Here is a 17,558-nt window from a genome sequence, read left to right as displayed (position 1 = left end):
TCTGCTGAAGATGAGAAAAATCATCTAGATAGTGCTATCACCATCTAGAAATGGCTCTCACATAAGATAGAAATATTTGGACTCTAAAATCTGAGAAATTGATGGAGAAAAATGAGAAATATCATCTGGGAACTATACCATGGCAGAAGGCAGGGGAGCTGAGCAACTTGTAGATGCCACCATGAGCCACTGAGACTTGTTGATGGCAATAAGCACCTCTCAGGAGGAGTATCTCATTTTTTTTTTGGTGGTTGTTTTCCAAAGCACCAATGGGAGTTTAATAGGGCAAAGTGAGAAAAGAAAATTTATTGGCTGAAAGTCTCCTACATGAACCATAAAATAAGTATTTTTTATTAATTAATAGTGAATTTAGATAGCACTTATCTGACTTTTAACTTTTCCTTCAGGTTAAGTAAAATATAAATGCATTAGCTAAAAATGCTATTTCTCAGTCTGAGACTCTACACAAGGGATTGGAAAATGAGCACTAACTTCTTGGGTTATAGAGTAATGTGCAGAGAATTGTCAGAAAAATAGAAGTGGTAACATACTCCAAAAATAGTCAAGCACAGAATGTTGCATGGATAGATGTCTAAATGCACATAACATTCAGTCTTGCTTTTTTATTGTCATTTATTGCATTCTATTGTTATCTCCTGCATAGAAATGTTCTCATCACATTTTATGTGCATCAATATTCCTTAGTTTAGTTGTTTACATTTTGTAAGAATTAGAAGTTATTCTTTGATAGTCTCAATATTTTCTGGACCTGACTTTTTAAACTAAATATATTGGAAAGCAGTTCTGAAATTGTGATATAAATAAACAGTTTTAGCTAGAGAATATACAAAATATAATGACCATATGTATTTATTCTCTGATTTAAGGTAATGAATTTTGCCTAAAAAGACCAATGTCCCAAATGTATAAAACATTAATGACCATGTAGAGGATTTGAAGAACTGTTTAAAATATTTAGAGGAGTTACAGATTATCCAGGGCAGATGGAATCTGGGATTTCCCAGTGGGGTGCTATCCTCAATGTGTCTGATTTTGTTTATCCAGTCTTACCCTTGGCACTGTTTTTTTTCTTTTTACTTCCCAAATAATCAAGTACTAGCAATAATCTCATGACTTGAGGACATTCCTTTTTTTTCTTCCCCCAGAATTGCTTCCTTACTGAATCTGTACAAATTACAAATTTTTCCTAAAGCAAAATAGCCTCTTTCACAAACTTCTCTTTTCAAGAAGTTTATTTAGGGCCACTTTGACATCCTTATTCCTCAGGCTGTAGATCACAGGGTTCAGCATGGGCACAACAGTTGTATAAAACACAGATGATACTTTCCCTTGATTCGTGAAGCTGACCGAGGATGGATGCAGGTACATGAATGCCAGTGAACCAAAGAAAAGAACAACAGCTGATATGTGGGAGCTGCAGGTGTTGAAGGCTTTGGCTCTGCCCTCGGTGGAGCGAATGCAAAGGATGCTGGCTATGATGAAGATGTAAGAGCCAAGGATAGTCAGGGGTGGAACAAGGATATTAAATGCACTTAAGCATAAAACTACTAACTCATTGATAAAAGTGATGGAGCAGGAGAGCTCCAGTAGTGGAAAAAGATCACAGAAATATTGGTTTATTGTATGAGCATTACAGAAAAGCACTCTAAGCATGCAGGCTGTGTGAACTGTTGCGCCAATCAAGCCCATGCTGTATACCTCAACCACCATCCAGGAGCATACTTGAGTAGACATGGTTACATTGTAAAGCAAGGGGTTACAGATGGCAACATAGGGTCATATGCCATTACAGCCAACATGTGACACTCTGCAATAACAAAAACAAGGAAGAAGTAGAGCTGAGTCATGCATTCAGCATAGGAAATGGTGTTTTTCTCTGTCACAAAGTTTACTAACATTTTAGGGGTTATCACAGTAGAATGGCAGAGGTCAATGAAGGAGAGACTGCTGAGGAGATAGTACATGGGTGTGTGCAGGTGAGAGCTGAGCCCAATCAGTGTGATCATTCCCAGGTTCCCCACCACTGTGAACACATAGATTCCTAGGAAGAGGAGGAAGAGGGGTAGCTGGAGCTCTGGTTTGTCTGTTAATCCAGACAGGATGAACTCAGTCACTGTGGAGAGATTCCCTTGTGCCATTTTCTTCTGAGAATTCTAAATAGGAAGAGAAAAGAATTTTTGAAATAAGTATTTATTGTGAAGTCACACAATGGAATACGAAATAGAATCCAAATCTTTTCACACAGAGAATCTTCATTTCACATCTTCTCCTTCACTGTTAGCTGTCAATGATGTTGCAATAACAGCAATGTGTGACACATAAATAAGTATAAGTAGAAACTTTTCCTATTTGTGCTCTCTGCTTTACTATTTGATATTCAGTCCCTGAAGTCCCACAGAACTGTCCTGAAAACTTTGATTGAGTTATCCAAGTAGTTCTCATGCATTATATATAATCTTTTCAAGTGGAAGAAAGTACCTTTTTATGGTAAAATAACAACAGCATACTAAAAAAAATCAATATTACACATAATGATGAAAGCACTGAAAATCTTTCTTTCTAAGATAATGAACAAGGAAAAATATTCACTCCCTGTGTTTTTATTATATTTAGTGATGACATTAAAGGTCTGGCAATGACAATCAGGAAAGAAAATTATATGAAAATTTAGATTAGAAAAACTATCTCTATTTATAAATGTCATAATCTCATACATAGAAAATCCTAAAAATATCTTTAAAAAGAACTGTTAGAATGAATTGAAAAGTGAAACAAAGTGGTAGAGTAAAAAAATCAACCAAATAACCTAGTTGTTTTTCTACACAAAACTCCACTTGCAATAGCATGAAAAAATGAATATGAACAAAACAAACAAATGAAAGAAATGCAAGTTATTCCTCTAAAATTAAAGCAATAACTATAATAACTATTATTGGGGAGATACTGCCATTAATGGAAAGACATCCATGTCCATAAATCAAAAGGCTCAAACTTTTTATTCAGTGTCATCCTTTCCAAACTCCCATTTCTTTTTGTTTGTCTGTTTGTTTGTTTGTTTAAGCATTGGCAGACTGATGATATAATCTTTCTGAAAATTCAAGGGTTTCAGAGTAATCAAAACAAATTTGAAAGAGAAGAATAAAGCTGGGGGGTTCACATTTCCCCATTTGAAACCATACTACGAAGTTCCACTTCCCTATTTAGAATCTTATTACAAATTTACAGTGATCAAGATGATGTGGTTTTGTCATAAGGATATGCACACAGATCAATGTAAGAGTATCAATCCAAAAGTAAATAGACATCTGTGAACAACTGAGTTGTTATATGGATTCCATGTCAATTCAATATGAGTAAAAACTTTTTTTAAGCCAATGTTGCTGAGTCAATAAAAAATATAATTTGGGCTTGGAAATGTAGTGCAGTGGTAACACACTTGCCTCGAAGGATGAAGCCCTGGGTTCAACGTTCAGTATTGCCAAAATAATAATAATAACAGTAAAAAATAGTAACGATAACAATAATAACAATAATTTGGTGCTGATAACGCCAAGGTCGCGGGTTCGTTCCCCATACGGGCCACCAAATGCCGCAGTCTGGCTGGGCACAATTCAGGAGCCACTTATTAAGCAGGAACAAACTTTATTTTTTGAATGCACACGCCGCACCATGCGAGCTCTTCAGGAATTCTCTCAGAGCCCAACTGCCATCACCACCACCGGCTTCCCACAAGCCTCTCTGTATCTTCTCGTGTATTCTGTAAATTCATGTGTTTTGTCAACTTTATTTATAGGCTTATGGCTTTCTAAGTGGTTATGGAAACTTACTTTCTTGTTAGTTGTAAAGTCACAATCTGTACACTGATATTTTTTTCTCATCAAATGATCAGGATAATGCTTCATGTGTCTTTTTAAGAATCCCCTGGATTTAAACTTTTTTGTGCAAATATGGCAAGGGTATACTCTCAGCGGCTGTCCATCAGGACCTATTATAACAGCTGTTTGCCACTGCCTTGTTTCTCCCTTTCTCCTCTTCTTGGATTTCTGTGTAAGTACTTTGTTTGTATTAATGCTATCACAAATTTGAAGGTACTGTGCTGTTATACTACTCAGTAATAATAATTTAGACCTCTTTCTCACACTCAGCACAATAAATGAACTACAAAATGCTCCAAGAACTAAAAGAAAAAACTAACTTTATGATAGTAATAATAATAATAATAAATGACTAAATCATTGAGGTCTAGGATTTGATGATGTTTTCTCAGATAAGATGCTAAAACCAGAGACCACCATAGAAAAAAAATAGTTAGAAACCATAAAAAAGTTAAAAAAATAAAAATAAAAATGTGTACATTAAAGAACAATATCTACAGTAATTCTGTAAAACACATATATGGAAATTACTTTTTAGTAATAATAGGTTTTTGGAATACTAGTGACAGCAGGGAAGTACTCATGGTCAGTATACATAAAGAACTCTTAAATTTAACAATGAAAAGGACAAACAGCACAGTGGAAATAGGTCAGAGGATTTAAATAAATATTCTTCCACTTGAGTCACACAAATGACCAATAAGCCCCTGAAAATATCCACCTCATCATTTATTATTAAGGAAAATTAAATTGTAACCACAGTGAAAAGACATTTCACATTTATCAGAAAGACTATAACTCAAAGGACAGGTATATATAAGGTTTGAAAAGAATGTGAAGACATTGAAACCCTCATCCATTGCTGGAGGGACTGTACAATGTACAAACTGTTAGGCAAACAGTCAGTTCTTCAAATTATGAAGCATAGTGTTATCTCGTGGCAGCAATCTCATTGCTGGGTGCATACAAGAACTGAAAACACATCCACAGAAATCAAAATGTGTATGACCAGAGCAATGGTAATTACAAGAGCCAAAGGGTAGAAGCCACCCAAATATCCATCCTGTGAGGAATGAGCAAACGAAATGTAGCATGCCCACATGATAGAACATCATTCTGCAATAAAAAGGAATGCTAAGTGAAAGAAACCAGAAACTGTACATTGTGTTGTTCCACTTATAGGATGTGTCTGCAACAGAGAAATACATAGAGAAAGCAAGCTTAGTATCTGTCTTGGACTGTGGGGAAGGAGGTATTGGGGTAGGACTGCTAATGGTATGGGACTTTATTTTGAGTGCTGATTCAAATATTCTGTTAGAACAAAAGGGATGGTTATAGACTTCATGAATATTGCTAAAAAACACTGAACTCTATATATGAAAACATGAATTATATAATGTCAGTTATATTTCAATAAATGTGCTATAAACATTAAAACAATAAGAAAATAATATTGATAACTTGCTCACCATTCAAAACATTCCATCACATCATACTGATGTGTGGCCATCTGTAAGCCTTCCTCATCTATTTTATGCCTGGTGGATGTATGCTTCTGTACTTAGGTCAAATATGCCCATTAGGTGTCATAATTCTCTCCCACATACACTCAAAAATGTGCTATATAGCTTCAAAAACTATAATAACCTTTTGCTATCATGGGAACTTTTCCCTTGATATATTATCAAGGAAAACATAGGCATTTTTAACTGCTATTAAAATGTAACAGACACAATGCAGACACATGGTCAATTTAAAATGTTCCTCTATGTCTTCATCAGAGAAAAATATCAGCAAGTGAGCAAGGGGTAATAATTATCATTATTATTATTATTTTCTATAATAATAATAATAATAATAATAATAATAATAATAATAATTATTATTATTATTAAAGAAAACTGAATCACAGTACCTGGAAAAATTGTCAGAAAATATCCAACATTTAAGTAGGGACCCAGTAATGTGCTTCCTGATACCTGCTTTCTTCTGACTCTTCATTGGGCCAATTTCTGCAGAGGACAATCTCCAATACTGTGCCTATTCTATACTAGAAAAGCTGAAGAGTGTCTCACGTAGAAATTGTTAACTAATGACCAAGCCCAAATGTTGCTGATATTGTAAATCCAGACCTGGGAGCTTCCTACTTAGTTCTTTGAAAAGACCCACGTATTCATTTTAATATACCTCCTAGCTGTACCTCTATTAATTAAGCTGAACTTCCATACTTCTGTGGTTTCAATGTGTCCTCCAGAGTTCATACATTGCAAACTTGATTCCATGTGCCAAAGTATTGAGAGTTGGGTCCTTTACAAAGAGATGAGGTCATAAAGTGAACTGATTAGTGGTTTTTTGAGAATGGGATAATCATCACTGGTATGGATTCCTAATATAAGAATTAGTCTGCCCCCTTTCTTCTATCTCATGTGTTTACTCTTGTCCCACCTGATCATTGTCATGAAATGCAGCAGATATGACCTTTGACCTTGAACTTCCCAGATTCCAGTATATTAAGCCAAATAAATTTCTGTTCATCATACGTTACCCAGTTGGTGGCATTCTGCTACAGAAACACAAAATGGACAAAGACACATATCCTTCCATATTCTCTACTCTTTACAATTTTCTTGCTGAAAACTTTTTCAGTGTACTTGGCCTCCCACAAGGCTGTCCCACTGAGTGCTACCCGCATCACAGAAGCTCAATTATCTCTTGCTTAGTCATTGCAACTCTGACAGTAGGTGTGGGACTCTGACCCATTCCATGTGACCAGTCCCCACTAAAGTCTGACTCTGACACATATTGTTTATGTCTATTGCTTCTGGTCCTGCTTTGCTAACACTACCTGTGTGCTTCAATATCTTGGACCTTCGTAGAGAATTTCCACTAACCTGCCCTGCATTAATATTCTTAGCCTCCATTTGTCTGATTCATCTTTGGGATCAATGAATTACAATCAAAATACAAAAACAACTTAAGAGAAAAAAGTTATGTTTGTTTCTTAACAGTTTTATTGAGGCAGAGTTGATAATGCAAAATTTGTACATTTTTATTGAATACAATTTATTTACTTTATACCTAGCCAAACACTAGTAATATTACCATCACACTCAAGAAAATTGACATATATATCACCTCCCATAATTTGTTTCCCTTTGCTTTTTTCTTTGTTTTCCTTCTGTTGCTTGTGGTAAGAATACTTAATATAAGATCTCCTCTCAACTTGGAAGTTGTTGTTAGCCTTAGGAACCATACTGAACACTTTCAGGACTAGTTTATCTAACATGACTGATGAATAATGAACAACCATTCCCTATTTCTCTCAACATCCTGTCCCTGGTTTCCATTATTGTATCCTCTGCTTCTATGAGATTGACTCTTTTAAAGAACTTAAAGGAGACTCATGGAGTATTTGTCTGTTTGGACTGGTTTATTTTACTTAGGATAGCATCCTTCATGTTCATCCATGTTGTATAAAATGTCAAGATTTCCATTGGGGAGAAAATAGTTTTGAGTGTTTATAAAAGAAAGCAGCATTACTCAGAATCATCATAAGGTTGATAAAATATACCCAAAGTTTGTGTTTCATTAGATTTTTGCTGTATTAGTAGGGTGAAAGAATAGGATGCTACTTGGTTTTCCTGATTTTAATAAAATATTGGCTAAATCTCTTGTAGTGACCTGATGTTATGTGAAAATAGAGAATAATACCTCATAGCTATGTGGACTCAGCTCATATCTGAAGATAATCAATCATAAGTGAGAAATGTTGAGGTTTTCTCACCATAGGAATTATAGTCAATCTTGTCTTGAAAAAAAAGCATTCAGTCATAAACTTGGATTATGCCACACCAGAAATTATTTTGAAATTCATAAATAATAGTAATGAAGGGTTTTATTGGTGGTAATGCTTCATGAAGATACTGCTAGGATGTAAATGTGGATTCATATTAAAAGGAGTTTAATACTGATAAGCAAAAAGTTTGTTGTCAGAGTTTAGGATAGAGAGATAAATAAAGAATAATTACTCTTTGGAGTGTTAGAACCTAGAAGGGGACAAGGAGGTCGACTACACATTGGTAAATAGCATGATTGGGAAGAGGCTAAAGAACACCATTGTTATGGTCCTAGACCAGAGTGGGTGCCCCTGAAGGTTTTTCTGGACTAACTTGTATTCTTAACAGTGATATGACTAATACATGAAAGGATTTTGGTTGGCTCACAGTTTTAATTTGTAATGTTCTTTTTGTTTTTTGTTTTCATCTATCACCTTATCCTGTGTAATCTTATTTACTAGTTAGGACCCTTTCTTTAAGATCTTTAATTGTTCCCAGTGGCTCGGGAGGCTGAGACAGGAGGATTGTGAGTTCAAAGACAGTCTCAGTAACTTAGTGAAGTTCTAGGCAACTCAGATAGACCCTGGCTCTAAATAAAACATTAAAAAAGGGATGGAGGATGCAGCTCAGTGATTGAGTGTCCCTGAGTACAGTTCCCAGTAACAACAACAAAAGATATTTAATAGTCTCATTTAATAAGACCCAATTCTGCAAGCCCTTGACTATGTTATATTTTCCTCCATGTAGCATGTCCTAATTCTGACATAACTGAGTTATTTACCAGCTTTTCTTCTATACTTAATTGTAAATCCAATATAGTACTGGCAAAGTGCCTTGCATATATTGTCTTAATATAAAGTGATTAATAAAATTACAGTAAGAAACTTAGAGATAAGTTTATGCAGAATCATAATGAATGAACAAAACCATTACAGGCCTGAGTGGAAATAAATAAACAAGGAGGCATTTGTGTTCTTAAGATGGTGTGGCTGTAATTATAAAGACTGAGAAAGACAGATAAACAGCTACATGCAACTCTATAATCAGAAGATTTCAAAACGTAAAAATCAAATTTTGGGATCCAAACATACCCCTCTTTCTTCCCAGATAATTCGATGTTGTCTATTTGTTCTGCTCAGTTGCTCTGGAGGGAAAATTACATGTATGAGAGGAGATAGACCAAAGGTATTCTTTGAGTCACTAATCCTGATCTCTGCTAAAACTCACTCCCAAGGACAATTGGTTCTCTGCAAAATTTGGCTGATGCAATGATTTCTTAAGCTGGGTATAGATAATAAGAGTCTGATTAGGAGCAAACATTGATAATGACCTCCCACTGGAACCTCATCTCTCAAGTGTCAACTGTGGGGAAAATCCACAATGGTTCTCATGTGTTTAATATTACCAATGTTCTTATTTGATTATGGTTGGAAAAGAAGGATGTGAGAGATATTGTTAGAGTTCTACTAAATTTCATGCCATGATATTAAAAATAAAAATTTCTGAAAACTTTTGAGACATACACTGAAGGAATTGTTGAAAGAATCATATTTTTTTGCAAAAGAAAAAATATTATATAATCAGGAAAGAAACTAATTTTATAAGACTTGAAATTGTTTTATCTGACCTCTATTCTCTGTATATAATACGATACACTCATAAAATAGTAGTTCTTAGAATTTTTGACTTGGCTTGAATATGAATAAAAGCTAAATTTTTCATTGAGCTTTTATGCTCAAATACATTTGACATTGACAAAGACCAGTGATGAATACCTAACAAGACTGAAAAAGAGAGATGATTACTTCTTTCCTTATAAAGATAAACTTAAATATTGAGAAACAACGAACATATATACTATAAACATTATTCTCATTCTAAAATGATTGAAAGTCATCTTGTATTTAATGTTTTTACCAAATATCCACTAAGTATAATATAATTTTGAGACAATAATTGAAGTAGGTTTTCACAATTAAATTTACCTGAAATGTTTTGAATTTTTATTAGTTATAGACCTTTACTCTGGTGTTATAAGGTATTTTGGGAATTGCTAAAGTTTCCACTAAGTTTTTCTTTTCAATTATTTTTTAGTATAGATGGACACAATATATTATTATAAAATAATTATTATTTACTTTTTTATGTGGTGCTGAAGATTGAGCCCAGTGCCTCAAACATGCTAGGCAAGTACTCTACCATTAAGCCACAACCCCGGCCCTACCATTAAGTTCTAAAGTGAAAAAACTTAGTAACATAATTTATGGCTCCATAAAAAATGTTGCTCATCAATAAAGATCTAACCTTAGAAATAAAAATAGGATGAAAACAATACACAACTTTTGTTCTCAAGAATTTGATTATTTTTTTTATTATTTAATTGATTGTATTTTTTAAATACATGACAGTGGAATGCATTACAATTCTTATTACACATATAAAGCATAATTTTTCATCTCTTTGTATATAAAGTGTGTTCACACCAATTCATGTCTTTATACATGTACTTTTTTGCATTACAATTCTTATTAACATATATACCACAATTTTTCATATATGTTTGTATATAAAGTAGGTTGACACCCAATTCGTGTCTTTATAAGTGTAATCTACAGCAGTTGTTAATAGTAAACAATACCAGTGGACACATCATTACAGTAAGGATCATGAACCAAAGGTGAACCCAATTGCGACCTGGACTGGTGACAAATGCATGAGAAGTAACCTGTTGGTTTCAGCAGGCCATTCGAGATGGTGAAGCTGTGAGACTGAAGAGAAGACCACAGGAATGGACACAGAATTGTAGAGATAGTATATAGACTATTTCACCCAGCATGGCATGCACCTTTCTTGTGGATTTTGATAGATGTTAAAAATATTTTATGTTTTATGTATACTTTACACATTTCATATTTTTCATATTTTAACTGGTACATTATAGTTATGCGTAACATTGTTACTTAGCCAAACATGCATGCAATACAATAATATAATTTGTTCAGTATGATTTATCAGAACTTCCTCTTTCCTTAAACTCCTCCTTCTCCCTGGTACTGTTCTTCTATTCTACTGGTCTCCCCTCTGTTTGAATAAGATCCATCACTATAATTCCCCCCCCTCTAGTTTCTACATATAAAAGAAAACATATGTCCTCAATTTTCTGAGCTTGACTTACATTTATTAATAGAATTCTCTCATGTTTCATCCATTTTCGTGTAAATGACATAGGTTCACTCTTGCTCATGGCAGAGTAAAACTCCATTGTGCACATGTACCACATCCCCTTTATCCATGCATCCATTGATAAACACCTAGGCTGAATCCATAATTTGGCCACGGTAAATTGTGCTGTTATAAACATGGGTATGAGTGTATCATTATAGTATGCTTCCTTAAAGTCTTCAGAATAAATACTGAGAAGTGGTATAGCTGGGTCATATGGTAGTTTAATTTCTAATCTTTTGAGGAACCAACATTCTGATTTCTATAGCAGCTACACTAATTTATAATCCCACCAGTAATGGGAAAATGTTCCTTTTCCCCTATATCCTCTTCAGTATTTATTATTGTCTGCATCCTTAATGACTTCCATTCTAACTGGAGTGAGATGAAGTCTCCAATTTTTATTTCCATTTCTCTGGTTGCTAAGAATGTTGAAAATTTTTTCATATATTTGTTTTACATTAGTATATTTTCTTTTGAGAAATTTATTTTTAGTTCATTTGTTTATTTATTGATTGGGCTATTTGGGGGGTTGGAGTTTTTACAAAAGTTTTTGTGTATTCTGGATATTAATCTTCTTTAGGAATAGCTAACAAAATTTCCTTCTCCTGAAGTCTGTTCCTGTAATATCCTGATGGTCCACGAAAATGCTAAGAGTAAGTGAGGAACTATTTTTTAAGTTAATGTTTATATTAGATAAATGAAGACAAACTACATAAGAACACTATACAAGTTTATCAGAGTACCCAGTGACAAACTGTGTTATAATTCTATGATCCTTTCAATTATTAAGCGTTTTTATTGCCTATGTTCCTCTACAATTATATTTAATATAGTCTATTTGTTCCCTTTTCCTATTCTGTAATAGGTTTCATTCTTCAAGTTTCTCAATCATTTTTTAAATAGAGATCCCTTTCCATTTTGGAAATTTTCAACCTCAGGAAAATGTCAATCCCAGAAAAATAAACACCCAATGTTTACTATTTACTGATCCCAAAGAAAGAACGTAGAGAACTCAAAAGGAAGTTTTTAGATGTTTTACTACTCACACACTCCTCCATGGCAGCAAGTTGGGATACAGTGAAGATCTGCACTACACCTATAGGCAGAATATAAGTACAGGATATTTTACATTCCCACTGCACAGGTTGAGATCCACAGATGTATTATAAGTACATTCCTTTATTTTACATCCAGGGTAACTCTGTTTAGACCCTGATGTAAAGATTGGAGATAAGAGAAGTGGCCTTCCTCCCTACAACTCCTTTGTCATCACATTTTTTATCTTACTACAAGCTTTTCTAGGCTCTGATTAATATTTAACCCAACAGGAATCTAGCTGATATCTATGCAAGTATTTCAATAGCATATATTCCACAAGTTCTCAGAATTACTAGAAGCTGAACAGTTATTTCTGTTTTTCTAAAAATGAATTCAATATATAAATAAAGGTTTGGAAATGTAACCATCATTTTATAAATAGTCATTTAATACCTATAAACCATTAACATAAAGAAAATGCTGAAGGTGATTTGTTTAATACCTAGAGTATTATCTTACAATTATATACACATAAAACTTGTAAAACATACCCAAGCAGTATGAATGGAAAACCCACATATATACATGCTTGTTACATATTGACACATACTCATATAAATATCATATACATATATACTCATGTATGGAGAGACATACACACATATATTTTTGTAGTATCATTAACTGGGTATAAAAATAAGTGACTAGGACACATAAAATTAGAAAGTTTCTTTTAGTTTTCAAAATAGGGGATTAGCCTCCGCTGTCTCATAACAATTTTACTTTTATGGCATGAGAAGTACAAGATGCTGCATTGGAATGTTTGCTATGTATTTTAAGGCAAACTAGTAGTAAATCAAGAGCTGTTTATGCCTTTTTAATGAGACAGATAGGGCTGGGTATATAGCTCAGTTGTTAGAGTGCTTGCCTTGCATGCACAAGGCCCTGGATTCAATCCCTATCACCATAGAGAGAGGGAGGGAGGGAGGGAGAGAGTGAGAGAGAGAGAGAGAGATGATTTCTTAAATGCAACTTATAAATTTACATGCTTATGTTAGGCTCTGAGAAATCCTTCTAGTGAGGGTAAAACTCATCTGGATAGAACTATCAAGAAAATGGAAAGGGAAGTTAAGCAACCAGTGGATGCCACAAAGAGCTTTTGGTTCTTACTGATGGAGACAGTTAGTTACCTCTCGTCTTACACACGTTTTCTGGTTGCCATTTTTAAAGATACCTTTGGGAACTTAATAGGCCAAAGCAAAAAAGAGAAATTCTTTTGATAATAATTTACTTTTTTAACCATAAAATAAATCATTTTCCTTTCAAAATGGATAGTGAGTTTTTGGGTAGGAAAGGTACTCATCATTCTTCTGAAAATAATTTTGCAATTTTAACTTTCCTAAGTACATAAACACTCCCCATATGAATTCATGTTTTAGTTGGTTTTTCTGTTACTGTAAACACAAGATCAAAGAAACACAGTTATATGATAAAATGTTATTTTAGAATTCACAGATTCAGAGGTCTTAGTCCATGTACTCCATTCTTTGGGGCCTCAGATAAGGCAGCACATCATGTTAGAAGAGTGTTAGGATATAGCACATAGGGGTGTGCAGGTGAGAGCTGAGCACAATCAGTGTGATTATGCCCAGATTCCCCACCACTGTGAGCACATAGATCCCTAGGAAGAGGAGGAAAAGGGGCAGCTGGAGCTCTGGTTTTTCTATTAATTCAGCGAGGATGAACTCAGTCACTAGGGAATGATTTTCTTCTGCCATTTTCTTCTAAGAATTCTAAGTAGGAAGAGACTACAATTTTGAAATTATATTATTCATCCGTCTCACATTGTGGTATGAAACAGAGGTCAAGTCTTGTCAGCCATCTACCTCCAGGTTTCCACAAGTCTTCCCTTACCATCTAAGACTTTACAATCCCAATAATATATGTCTTGTAAACAAACATAAAACAGAACTCTCTCTACTTTTGTTCTATGCTGTGATGATAATTTTTAGTAATACCCAGTCTCTCACCACCCAAAGAACTATTCTGATAACTTACATTGAGTGCTCCAAAACTTCCATGACTTTTTAGTAATCCTGTCAAGTCCTGATAAAGGAAAGCTATTTTTCTTACTGTTACAATAGCCACAGCATAAAAAGCATTCACACCAATATTACACTTGATGATAAAAGACTGAAAGATTTTCAAGATGTTGAACAAGATAAGATGTCCACTCCTTGTACTTTTATTCCAATTTACTAGTAGATCTAGCTACGGAAATCAGGCAAAACAATAAAATTACAAAACTTCCTGATTGGAAAACAAAATGTGACACTCTCTCTAATTGTAAATGTCAAAAACTTGTATACAGAAAAACATGAGGAACCTGTGAATAAGAAAAAATATTATATTGGAAATATTTCAATTAATAAGTCTAGTTGTGGAATACAAATCAGCACATCAATTTAATTGATTTTACACATATGCAATTAGCAATGAGGAAATCTACTTATAATGTCATGAAAAGAATAAAATGCATAGCAATAAACTAAATAAAAATGATGAAAGACATTGTACTTAAAATTTTAAAACTTTCAATTGAGTTGCTATAATGGTTTCATGGAGATGCAACAGAGAAAGAATAAATTTTTTCAATAATTGTGTGCGAGAATAATGGTGCACAGAATTAATTTGGACCTCTTTCTCATACCACCCCCAAAACTAATTCAAAGTGGGTCATAGAATGAAATGTAAGACATGATGGCACTATTAGAAAAAAATTCTATATAGTTGTGGCTTTGTTTTGATAGTAATTTCTTAGATAAGATGCCAAAACCAGGGAGTACCATACAAAAAATTAAAGTGGGTATTGTGAAAAAGTTTTTAAATATTCCTTTTGGGAACACCAGGAAGAAAAGGATTTTATGACAATGCATAAAATTGGGACAATGCTTTTAATGTATATTAAATTTCATGGATAATGATAATAGCCAGGGAGAGCTTATGGTCAGGATTCATAGTGAACAATATAACAATTAAAAGGTCAATAACACCCTTTTAAAAGTCAGAGGATTTTAATAGACATTATTCTAAGTGAGATACATGAATGACTAACATAGCTACAAATATATTCATCATCATTCATTATTAAGAAAATATAAAGGAAATCATAATAACAAAATATTTCACATTGTTTTAATCAGCCTTTCTGCCATTGTTACCAAAAGATCTGACAAGAACAATTTTAAAGAAGGAAAAGTTTATTTGGAGGCTCACAGTTCCAGAGGTCTTAGTCTACAGATGGCAGCTCCATTGCTCTGGGTCTGAGATGAGGCAGAACAACAGGGCAGATGAGTGTGATGGAGGAAAGTGTTTCAGGACATGATAATCCTTAAGCAGAGAGAACAGATAGCACCACTCACTGGGGACAAAATATATAGTCCAAAGTCATGCTTCCTATGACCTACCTCCTCCAGCCACAACCTACCTGCTTATAGTTATCACACAGTTAATCTCTATCAGTGGAATAATGCACTGATCAGATTAAGGCTCTCATAACACAATCATTTAAACTCTAAACTGTCTTGCATTGTCTCACACATGAACTTTTGGAGGATACCTAGCATCTAAATCATAATACACATTCATCAGGAAAGTTATGATCAAAACTAGAGATCAAAACAAGTCTTGGCAAGAATGGGAAGAATTGTGAACTTTCATCCGTTTCATCAATTACTGGTGGGACTGCAAAATGGAATAAACTTTGAGGAAAACAACTGCGGCAATTCTTCAAAATATGAAATGTAGAGTTACCTCCCGGCCCAGAAATTTTACTGCTGTGTAAAGTACTCACAAGGAAATAAAACATACATCCATAACAGAAAGTTATATGTGAATGTCCAGAGCTGCTCTGCTTATAAGAACCAAAGAGTGAAAGCCACCCAGGAATGAATAGAGAAACAAAATGTAGCATATTCTTCAATAAAAAGGCACTGAAGTATGGCACATCATGAAAGCACTTGAAACATTTTAAGTGAAAGAAAATAGAAAAGAGCACACATTATATGATTTCATTGATATAAAGTATGCAAAACAGGAAAATTCATAGGGACAGAAAGTAGCTTATTGTCTTCCAGGGACTTTGGGCAGGGAGGTGCTGGATGGTACTGCTAATGAGCATAGGTTTTTGTTGGGGATGTGATGAAGGTGTTCTATAATTAAAAAACAGTGATGTGTGGATAACTACATGTACACACAAAAATCACTGAATTGAACAGTTGAAAAAAGGTAAATTTCAATAAATGCTACATTTCAATAAATGTTTTATAAAAATTAAAACAAATACAAAATAATAAGGACATCATGCTGAACAAAAGAGTATTCCATTATAAATCACTCACTTTTTACTGTTCTGTAAACCTTGATATTCATCTTTGTATTTTTTTTTCAAATGTATCCATTCAGTTCCCTCCAAACAATGTACAAATCTCTGGTGTCACACAAAAATTATGCTATATACTCTCAAAACATGAAAAGTATAGCACTGTCTAGCTATTAATTATTAAGAAATTGCAGACACAAAGTAGAAACACTTAATTAAAAATATTATTTCCATGTCTTTATCAGAGTAAAAGATCAAAAAGCTAAGAGAGATATTTTCAAGCAAGATTGAATCAAAATACACTTATAAAATTGTCAGAAATACACAGCAGATTTAAGTGAAGTACTACAAATTTGCTTCAGGATACCAGCCCTCTCTGACTCTCCATTTGGTCATCTCTTGCAGAACACAAACTTCCACAATTGTGGGCCAATTCTATGCTTGCCTATAAAGCTGAAGTATGTCTACAGTAGGAAATCATTATTTCATGATTGAGATAAAATGTGGCCAATTTCATTAACCCAACACTACAGTTTTCTAGTTGTATTTCATAAAACGTCAGTTTTTTATTTTACTGCATTTTCTGATTGTATCTGTAACAACAAAGCAGAGCTCCCATACTAATATGTTTTAAATGTCCTCAAAATTCCATGTATTGTAAATTTGGTGCCCAAATTTAATTGTGTTGAGAATTGGGACCTTACACAGGAGATTAAGTCATGAGGTGACTGAATCATCAGTGTTTTGAGAACAGGTTAATTACCATAGGTGTGGGTTCCTAATTTAAGAATGAGATGGGCTGCTTCCCTCTCTCTCTCAAGTGAGTGTCTTGTGTCCTTAAAAATTCCACTATGTGATTTTTGTGGCAAAGGCCATTGCCATATGTGACCGTTTGACCTTGGACTAGAATCTAGCCTTCAGAACCTTGAGACATACAAAGTTCTGACCATTGTACATTACTGGATCTATGGTATTTATTTATTTGTTTTTGTACTGGGAATAGAACCCAGGTATGCTTAATCACTGATTCACATGTTCAGCCCTTTTTATGTTTTATTTTGAGACAGTTGCATAGGGTCTCTCTATGTTATTGAGAATGGCCTTGAACTTGTGATCCTTCTGCCTCAGCTTCCCCAGGCACTGGGATAACAGGTGTGTGCCAACATGCCTGGCCCGTCTGTG

The 17,558-nt window shown here is 34.2% G+C and overlaps 1 pseudogene; it reads right to left on the bottom strand.

The window, feature by feature from the left end:
• Positions 1-1,227: 1,227 nt before the first annotated feature.
• On the bottom strand, positions 1,228-2,168 carry LOC114088838 (olfactory receptor 8G50-like; annotated as a pseudogene).
• Between the last annotated feature and the right edge of the window lie 15,390 nt (positions 2,169-17,558).

Source organism: Marmota flaviventris, chromosome 9 (genome assembly GCF_047511675.1).
Source record: "Marmota flaviventris isolate mMarFla1 chromosome 9, mMarFla1.hap1, whole genome shotgun sequence".
Lineage (NCBI taxonomy): Eukaryota > Metazoa > Chordata > Mammalia > Rodentia > Sciuridae > Marmota > Marmota flaviventris.
This window is presented reverse-complemented; position numbering and strand designations above follow the sequence as displayed.